The sequence below is a fragment of the Coregonus clupeaformis genome, unplaced genomic scaffold, assembly GCF_020615455.1.
Source record: "Coregonus clupeaformis isolate EN_2021a unplaced genomic scaffold, ASM2061545v1 scaf0423, whole genome shotgun sequence".
Lineage (NCBI taxonomy): Eukaryota > Metazoa > Chordata > Actinopteri > Salmoniformes > Salmonidae > Coregonus > Coregonus clupeaformis.
Window position 1 is genome coordinate 16,590 of NW_025533878.1, and position 8,411 is coordinate 25,000.

Here is an 8,411-nt window from a genome sequence, read left to right on the forward strand (position 1 = left end):
ATAGTGTTTAGGTCTGAAACCTGTAGGCTACATGGACTATAGTGTTTAGGTCTGAAACCTGTAGGCTACATGGACTATAGTGTTTAGGTCTGAAACCTGTAGGCTACATGGACTATAGTGTTTAGGTCTGAAACCTGTAGGCTACATGGACTATAGTGTTTAGGTCTGAAACCTGTAGGCTACATGGACTATAGTGTTTAGGTCTGAAACCTGTAGGCTACATGGACTATAGTGTTTAGGTCTGAAACCTGTAGGCTACATGGACTATAGTGTTTAGGTCTGAAACCTGTAGGCTACATGGACTATAGTGTTTAGGTCTGAAACCTGTAGGCTACATGGACTATAGTGTTTAGGTCTGAAACCTGTAGGCTACATGGACTATAGTGTTTAGGTCTGAAACCTGTAGGCTACATGGACTATAGTGTTTAGGTCTGAAACCTGTAGGCTACATGGACTATAGTGTTTAGGTCTGAAACCTGTAGGCTACATGGACTATAGTGTTTAGGTCTGAAACCTGTAGGCTACATGGACTATAGTGTTTAGGTCTGAAACCTGTAGGCTACATGGACTATAGTGTTTAGGTCTGAAACCTGTAGGCTACATGGACTATAGTGTTTAGAGGTCTGAAACCTGTAGGCTACATGGACTATAGTGTTTAGGTCTGAAACCTGTAGGCTACATGGACTATAGTGTTTAGGTCTGAAACCTGTAGGCTACATGGACTATAGTGTTTAGGTCTGAAACCTGTAGGCTACATGGACTATAGTGTTTAGGTCTGAAACCTGTAGGCTACATGGACTATAGTGTTTAGGTCTGAAACCTGTAGATACATGGACTATAGTGTTTAGGTCTGAAACCTGTAGGCTACATGGACTATAGTGTTTAGGTCTGAAACCTGTAGGCTACATGGACTATAGTGTTTAGGTCTGAAACCTGTAGGCTACATGGACTATAGTGTTTAGGTCTGAAACCTGTAGGGTACATGGACTATAGTGTTTAGGTCTGAAAGGATACATGGACTATAGTGTTTAGGTCTAAAACATGTAGGCTACATGGACTATAGTGTTTAGGTCTGAAACCTGTAGGCTACATGGACTATAGTGTTTAGGTCTGAAACCTGTAGGCTACATGGACTATAGTGTTTAGGTCTGAAACCTGTAGGCTACATGGACTATAGTGTTTAGGTCTGAAACCTGTAGGCTACATGGACTATAGTGTTTAGGTCATAGCAGTCTGAAACCTGTAGGCTACATGGACTATAGTGTTTAGGTCTGAAACCTGTAGGGCTACATGGACTATAGTGTTTAGGTCTGAAACCTGTAGGCTACATGGACTATAGTGTTTAGGTCTGAAACCTGTAGGCTACATGGACTATAGTGTTTAGGTCTGAAACCTGTAGGCTACATGGACTATAGTGTTTAGGTCTGAAACCTGTAGGCTACATGGACTATAGTGTTTAGGTCTGAAGCCTGTAGGCTACATGGACTATAGTGTTTAGGTCTGAAACCTGTAGGCTACATGGACTATAGTGTTTAGGTCTGAAACCTGTAGGGTACATGGACTATAGTGTTTAGGTCTGAAACCTGTAGGCTACATGGACTATAGTGTTTAGGTCTGAAACCTGTAGGCTACATGGACTATAGTGTTTAGGTCTGAAACCTGTAGGATACATGGACTATAGTGTTTAGGTCTGAAACCTGTAGGGTACATGGACTATAGTGTTTAGGTCTGAAACTGTAGGCTACATGGACTATAGTGTTTAGGTCTGAAACCTGTAGGCTACATGGACTATAGTGTTTAGGTCTGAAACCTGTAGGCTACATGGACTATAGTGTTTAGGTCTGAAACCTGTAGGCTACATGGACTATAGTGTTTAGGTCTGAAACCTGTAGGCTACATGGACTATAGTGTTTAGGTCTGAAACCTGTAGGCTACATGGACTATAGTGTTTAGGTCTGAAACCTGTAGGCTACATGGACTATAGTGTTTAGGTCTGAAACCTGTAGGGTACATGGACTATAGTGTTTAGGTCTGAAACCTGTAGGCTACATGGACTATAGTGTTTAGGTCTGAAACCTGTAGGCTACATGGACTATAGTGTTTAGGTCTGAAACCTGTAGGCTACATGGACTATAGTGTTTAGGTCTGAAACCTGTAGGCTACATGGACTATAGTGTTTAGGTCTGAAACCTGTAGGCTACATGGACTATAGTGTTTAGGTCTGAAACCTGTAGGCTACATGGACTATAGTGTTTAGGTCTGAAACCTGTAGGCTACATGGACTATAGTGTTTAGGTCTGAAACCTGTAGGCTACATGGACTATAGTGTTTAGGTCTGAAACCTGTAGGCTACATGGACTATAGTGTTTAGGTCTGAAACCTGTAGGCTACATGGACTATAGTGTTTAGGTCTGAAACCTGTAGGCTACATGGACTATAGTGTTTAGGTCTGAAACCTGTAGGCTACATGGACTATAGTGTTTAGGTCTGAAACCTGTAGGCTACATGGACTATAGTGTTTAGGAGTCTGAAACCTGTAGGCTACATGGACTATAGTGTTTAGGTCTGAAACCTGTAGGCTACATGGACTATAGTGTTTAGGTCTGAAACCTGTAGGCTACATGGACTATAGTGTTTAGGTCTGAAACCTGTAGGCTACATGGACTATAGTGTTTAGGTCTGAAACCTGTAGGCTACATGGACTATAGTGTTTAGGTCTGAAACCTGTAGGCTACATGGACTATAGTGTTTAGGTCTGAAACCTGTAGGCTACATGGACTATAGTGTTTAGGTCTGAAACCTGTAGGCTACATGGACTATAGTGTTTAGGTCTGAAACCTGTAGGCTACATGGACTATAGTGTTTAGGTCTGAAACCTGTAGGCTACATGGACTATAGTGTTTAGGTCTGAAACCTGTAGGCTACATGGACTATAGTGTTTAGGTCTGAAACCTGTAGGCTACATGGACTATAGTGTTTAGGTCTGAAACCTGTAGGCTACATGGACTATAGTGTTTAGGTCTGAAACCTGTAGGTGGCTACATGGACTATAGTGTTTAGGTCTGAAACCTGTAGGATACATGGACTATAGTGTTTAGGTCTGAAACCTGTAGGATACATGGACTATAGTGTTTAGGTCTGAAACCTGTAGGCTACATGGACTATAGTGTTTAGGTCTGAAACCTGTAGGCTACATGGACTATAGTGTTTAGGTCTGAAACCTGTAGGCTACATGGACTATAGTGTTTAGGTCTGAAACCTGTAGGCTACATGGACTATAGTGTTTAGGTCTGAAACCTGTAGGCTACATGGACTATAGTGTTTAGGTCTGAAACCTGTAGGCTACATGGACTATAGTGTTTAGGTCTGAAACCTGTAGGCTACATGGACTATAGTGTTTAGGTCTGAAACCTGTAGGCTACATGGACTATAGTGTTTAGGTCTGAAACCTGTAGGCTACATGGACTATAGTGTTTAGGTCTGAAACCTGTAGGCTACATGGACTATAGTGTTTAGGTCTGAAACCTGTAGGCTACATGGACTATAGTGTTTAGGTCTGAAACCTGTAGGGTACATGGACTATAGTGTTTAGGTCTGAAACCTGTAGGCTACATGGACTATAGTGTTTAGGTCTGAAACCTGTAGGCTACATGGACTATAGTGTTTAGGTCTGAAACCTGTAGGCTACATGGACTATAGTGTTTAGGTCTGAAACCTGTAGGCTACATGGACTATAGTGTTTAGGTCTGAAACCTGTAGGCTACATGGACTATAGTGTTTTGGGTCTGAAACCTGTAGGCTACATGGACTATAGTGTTTAGGTCTGAAACCTGTAGGCTACATGGACTATAGTGTTTAGGTCTGAAACCTGTAGGCTACATGGACTATAGTGTTTAGGTCTGAAACCTGTAGGCTACATGGACTATAGTGTTTAGGGTCTGAAACCTGTAGGCTACATGGACTATAGTGTTTAGGTCTGAAACCTGTAGGGCTACATGGACTATAGTGTTTAGGTCTGAAACCTGTAGGCTACATGGACTATAGTGTTTAGGTCTGAAACCTGTAGGGTACATGGACTATAGTGTTTAGGTCTGAAACCTGTAGGCTACATGGACTATAGTGTTTAGGTCTGAAACCTGTAGGCTACATGGACTATAGTGTTTAGGTCTGAAACCTGTAGGCTACATGGACTATAGTGTTTAGGTCTGAAACCTGTAGGCTACATGGACTATAGTGTTTAGGTCTGAAACCTGTAGGCTACATGGACTATAGTGTTTAGGTCTGAAACCTGTAGGCTACATGGACTATAGTGTTTAGGTCTGAAACCTGTAGGCTACATGGACTATAGTGTTTAGGTCTGAAACCTGTAGGCTACATGGACTATAGTGTTTAGGTCTGAAACCTGTAGGCTACATGGACTATAGTGTTTAGGTCTGAAACCTGTAGGCTACATGGACTATAGTGTTTAGGTCTGAAACCTGTAGGCTACATGGACTATAGTGTTTAGGTCTGAAACCTGTAGGCTACATGGACTATAGTGTTTAGGTCTGAAACCTGTAGGCTACATGGACTATAGTGTTTAGGTCTGAAACCTGTAGGCTACATGGACTATAGTGTTTAGGTCTGAAACCTGTAGGCTACATGGACTATAGTGTTTAGGTCTGAAACCTGTAGGCTACATGGACTATAGTGTTTAGGTCTGAAACCTGTAGGCTACATGGACTATAGTGTTTAGGTCTGAAACCTGTAGGCTACATGGACTATAGTGTTTAGGTCTGAAACCTGTAGGCTACATGGACTATAGTGTTTAGGTCTGAAACCTGTAGGCTACATGGACTATAGTGTTTAGGTCTGAAACCTGTAGGCTACATGGACTATAGTGTTTAGGTCTGAAACCTGTAGGCTACATGGACTATAGTGTTTAGGTCTGAAACCTGTAGGCTACATGGACTATAGTGTTTAGGTCTGAAACCTGTAGGCTACATGGACTATAGTGTTTAGGTCTGAAACCTGTAGGCTACATGGACTATAGTGTTTAGGTCCATAGCAGTCTGAAACCTGTAGGCTACATGGACTATAGTGTTTAGGTCTGAAACCTGTAGGCTACATGGACTATAGTGTTTAGGTCTGAAACCTGTAGGCTACATGGACTATAGTGTTTAGGTCTGAAACCTGTAGGCTACATGGACTATAGTGTTTAGGTCTGAAACCTGTAGGCTACATGGACTATAGTGTTTAGGTCTGAAACCTGTAGGCTACATGGACTATAGTGTTTAGGTCTGAAGCCTGTAGGCTACATGGACTATAGTGTTTAGGTCTGAAACCTGTAGGCTACATGGACTATAGTGTTTAGGTCTGAAACCTGTAGGGTACATGGACTATAGTGTTTAGGTCTGAAACCTGTAGGGTACATGGACTATAGTGTTTAGGTCTGAAACCTGTAGGCTACATGGACTATAGTGTTTAGGTCTGAAACCTGTAGGCTACATGGACTATAGTGTTTAGGTCTGAAACCTGTAGGGTACATGGACTATAGTGTTTAGGTCTGAAAGGATACATGGACTATAGTGTTTAGGTCTAAAACATGTAGGCTACATGGACTATAGTGTTTAGGTCTGAAACCTGTAGGCTACATGGACTATAGTGTTTAGGTCTGAAACCTGTAGGCTACATGGACTATAGTGTTTAGGTCTGAAACCTGTAGGCTACATGGACTATAGTGTTTAAGTCTGAAACCTGTAGGCTACATGGACTATAGTGTTTAGGTCCATAGCAGTCTGAAACCTGTAGGCTACATGGACTATAGTGTTTAGGTCTGAAACCTGTAGGGTACATGGACTATAGTGTTTAGGTCTGAAACCTGTAGGCTACATGGACTATAGTGTTTAGGTCTGAAACCTGTAGGCTACATGGACTATAGTGTTTAGGTCTGAAACCTGTAGGCTACATGGACTATAGTGTTTAGGTCTGAAACCTGTAGGCTACATGGACTATAGTGTTTAGGTCTGAAACCTGTAGGCTACATGGACTATAGTGTTTAGGTCTGAAACCTGTAGGCTACATGGACTATAGTGTTTAGGTCTGAAACCTGTAGGCTACATGGACTATAGTGTTTAGGTCTGAAACCTGTAGGGTACATGGACTATAGTGTTTAGGTCTGAAAGGATACATGGACTATAGTGTTTAGGTCTAAAACATGTAGGCTACATGGACTATAGTGTTTAGGTCTGAAACCTGTAGGCTACATGGACTATAGTGTTTAGGTCTGAAACCTGTAGGCTACATGGACTATAGTGTTTAGGTCTGAAACCTGTAGGCTACATGGACTATAGTGTTTAGGTCTGAAACCTGTAGGCTACATGGACTATAGTGTTTAGGTCTGAAACCTGTAGGCTACATGGACTATAGTGTTTAGGTCTGAAACCTGTAGGCTACATGGACTATAGTGTTTAGGTCTGAAACCTGTAGGCTACATGGACTATAGTGTTTAGGTCTGAAACCTGTAGGCTACATGGACTATAGTGTTTAGGTCTGAAACCTGTAGGCTACATGGACTATAGTGTTTAGGTCTGAAACCTGTAGGCTACATGGACTATAGTGTTTAGGTCTGAAACCTGTAGGCTACATGGACTATAGTGTTTAGGTCTGAAACCTGTAGGCTACATGGACTATAGTGTTTAGGTCTGAAACCTGTAGGCTACATGGACTATAGTGTTTAGGTCTGAAACCTGTAGGCTACATGGACTATAGTGTTTAGGCAGTCTGAAACCTGTAGGCTACATGGACTATAGTGTTTAGGTCTGAAACCTGTAGGGTACATGGACTATAGTGTTTAGGTCTGAAACCTGTAGGCTACATGGACTATAGTGTTTAGGTCTGAAACCTGTAGGCTACATGGACTATAGTGTTTAGGTCTGAAACCTGTAGGCTACATGGACTATAGTGTTTAGGTCTGAAACCTGTAGGCTACATGGACTATAGTGTTTAGGTCTGAAACCTGTAGGCTACATGGACTATAGTGTTTAGGTCTGAAACCTGTAGGCTACATGGACTATAGTGTTTAGGTCTGAAACCTGTAGGGTACATGGACTATAGTGTTTAGGTCTGAAACCTGTAGGGTACATGGACTATAGTGTTTAGGTCTGAAACCTGTAGGCTACATGGACTATAGTGTTTAGGTCTGAAACCTGTAGGCTACATGGACTATAGTGTTTAGGTCTGAAACCTGTAGGGTACATGGACTATAGTGTTTAGGTCTGAAAGGATACATGGACTATAGTGTTTAGGTCTAAAACATGTAGGCTACATGGACTATAGTGTTTAGGTCTGAAACCTGTAGGCTACATGGACTATAGTGTTTAGGTCTGAAACCTGTAGGCTACATGGACTATAGTGTTTAGGTCTGAAACCTGTAGGCTACATGGACTATAGTGTTTAGGTCTGAAACCTGTAGGCTACATGGACTATAGTGTTTAGTAGGTCTGAAACCTGTAGGCTACATGGACTATAGTGTTTAGGTCTGAAACCTGTAGGCTACATGGACTATAGTGTTTAGGTCTGAAACCTGTAGGCTACATGGACTATAGTGTTTAGGTCTGAAACCTGTAGGCTACATGGACTATAGTGTTTAGGTCTGAAACCTGTAGGCTACATGGACTATAGTGTTTAGGTCTGAAACCTGTAGGCTACATGGACTATAGTGTTTAGGTCTGAAACCTGTAGGCTACATGGACTATAGTGTTTAGGTCTGAAACCTGTAGGCTACATGGACTATAGTGTTTAGGTCTGAAACCTGTAGGCTACATGGACTATAGTGTTTAGGTCTGAAACCTGTAGGCTACATGGACTATAGTGTTTAGGTCTGAAACCTGTAGGATACATGGACTATAGTGTTTAGGTCTAAAACATGTAGGCTACATGGACTATAGTGTTTAGGTCTGAAACCTGTAGGCTACATGGACTATAGTGTTTAGGTCTGAAACCTGTAGGCTACATGGACTATAGTGTTTAGGTCTGAAACCTGTAGGCTACATGGACTATAGTGTTTAGGTCTGAAACCTGTAGGCTACATGGACTATAGTGTTTAGGTTAGGTCTGAAACCTGTAGGCTACATGGACTATAGTGTTTAGGTCTGAAACCTGTAGGCTACATGGACTATAGTGTTTAGGTCTGAAACCTGTAGGCTACATGGACTATAGTGTTTAGGTCTGAAACCTGTAGGCTACATGGACTATAGTGTTTAGGTCTGAAACCTGTAGGCTACATGGACTATAGTGTTTAGGTCTGAAACCTGTAGGCTACATGGACTATAGTGTTTAGGTCTGAAACCTGTAGGCTACATGGACTATAGTGTTTAGGTCTGAAACCTGTAGGCTACATGGACTATAGTGTTTAGGTCTGAAACCTGTAG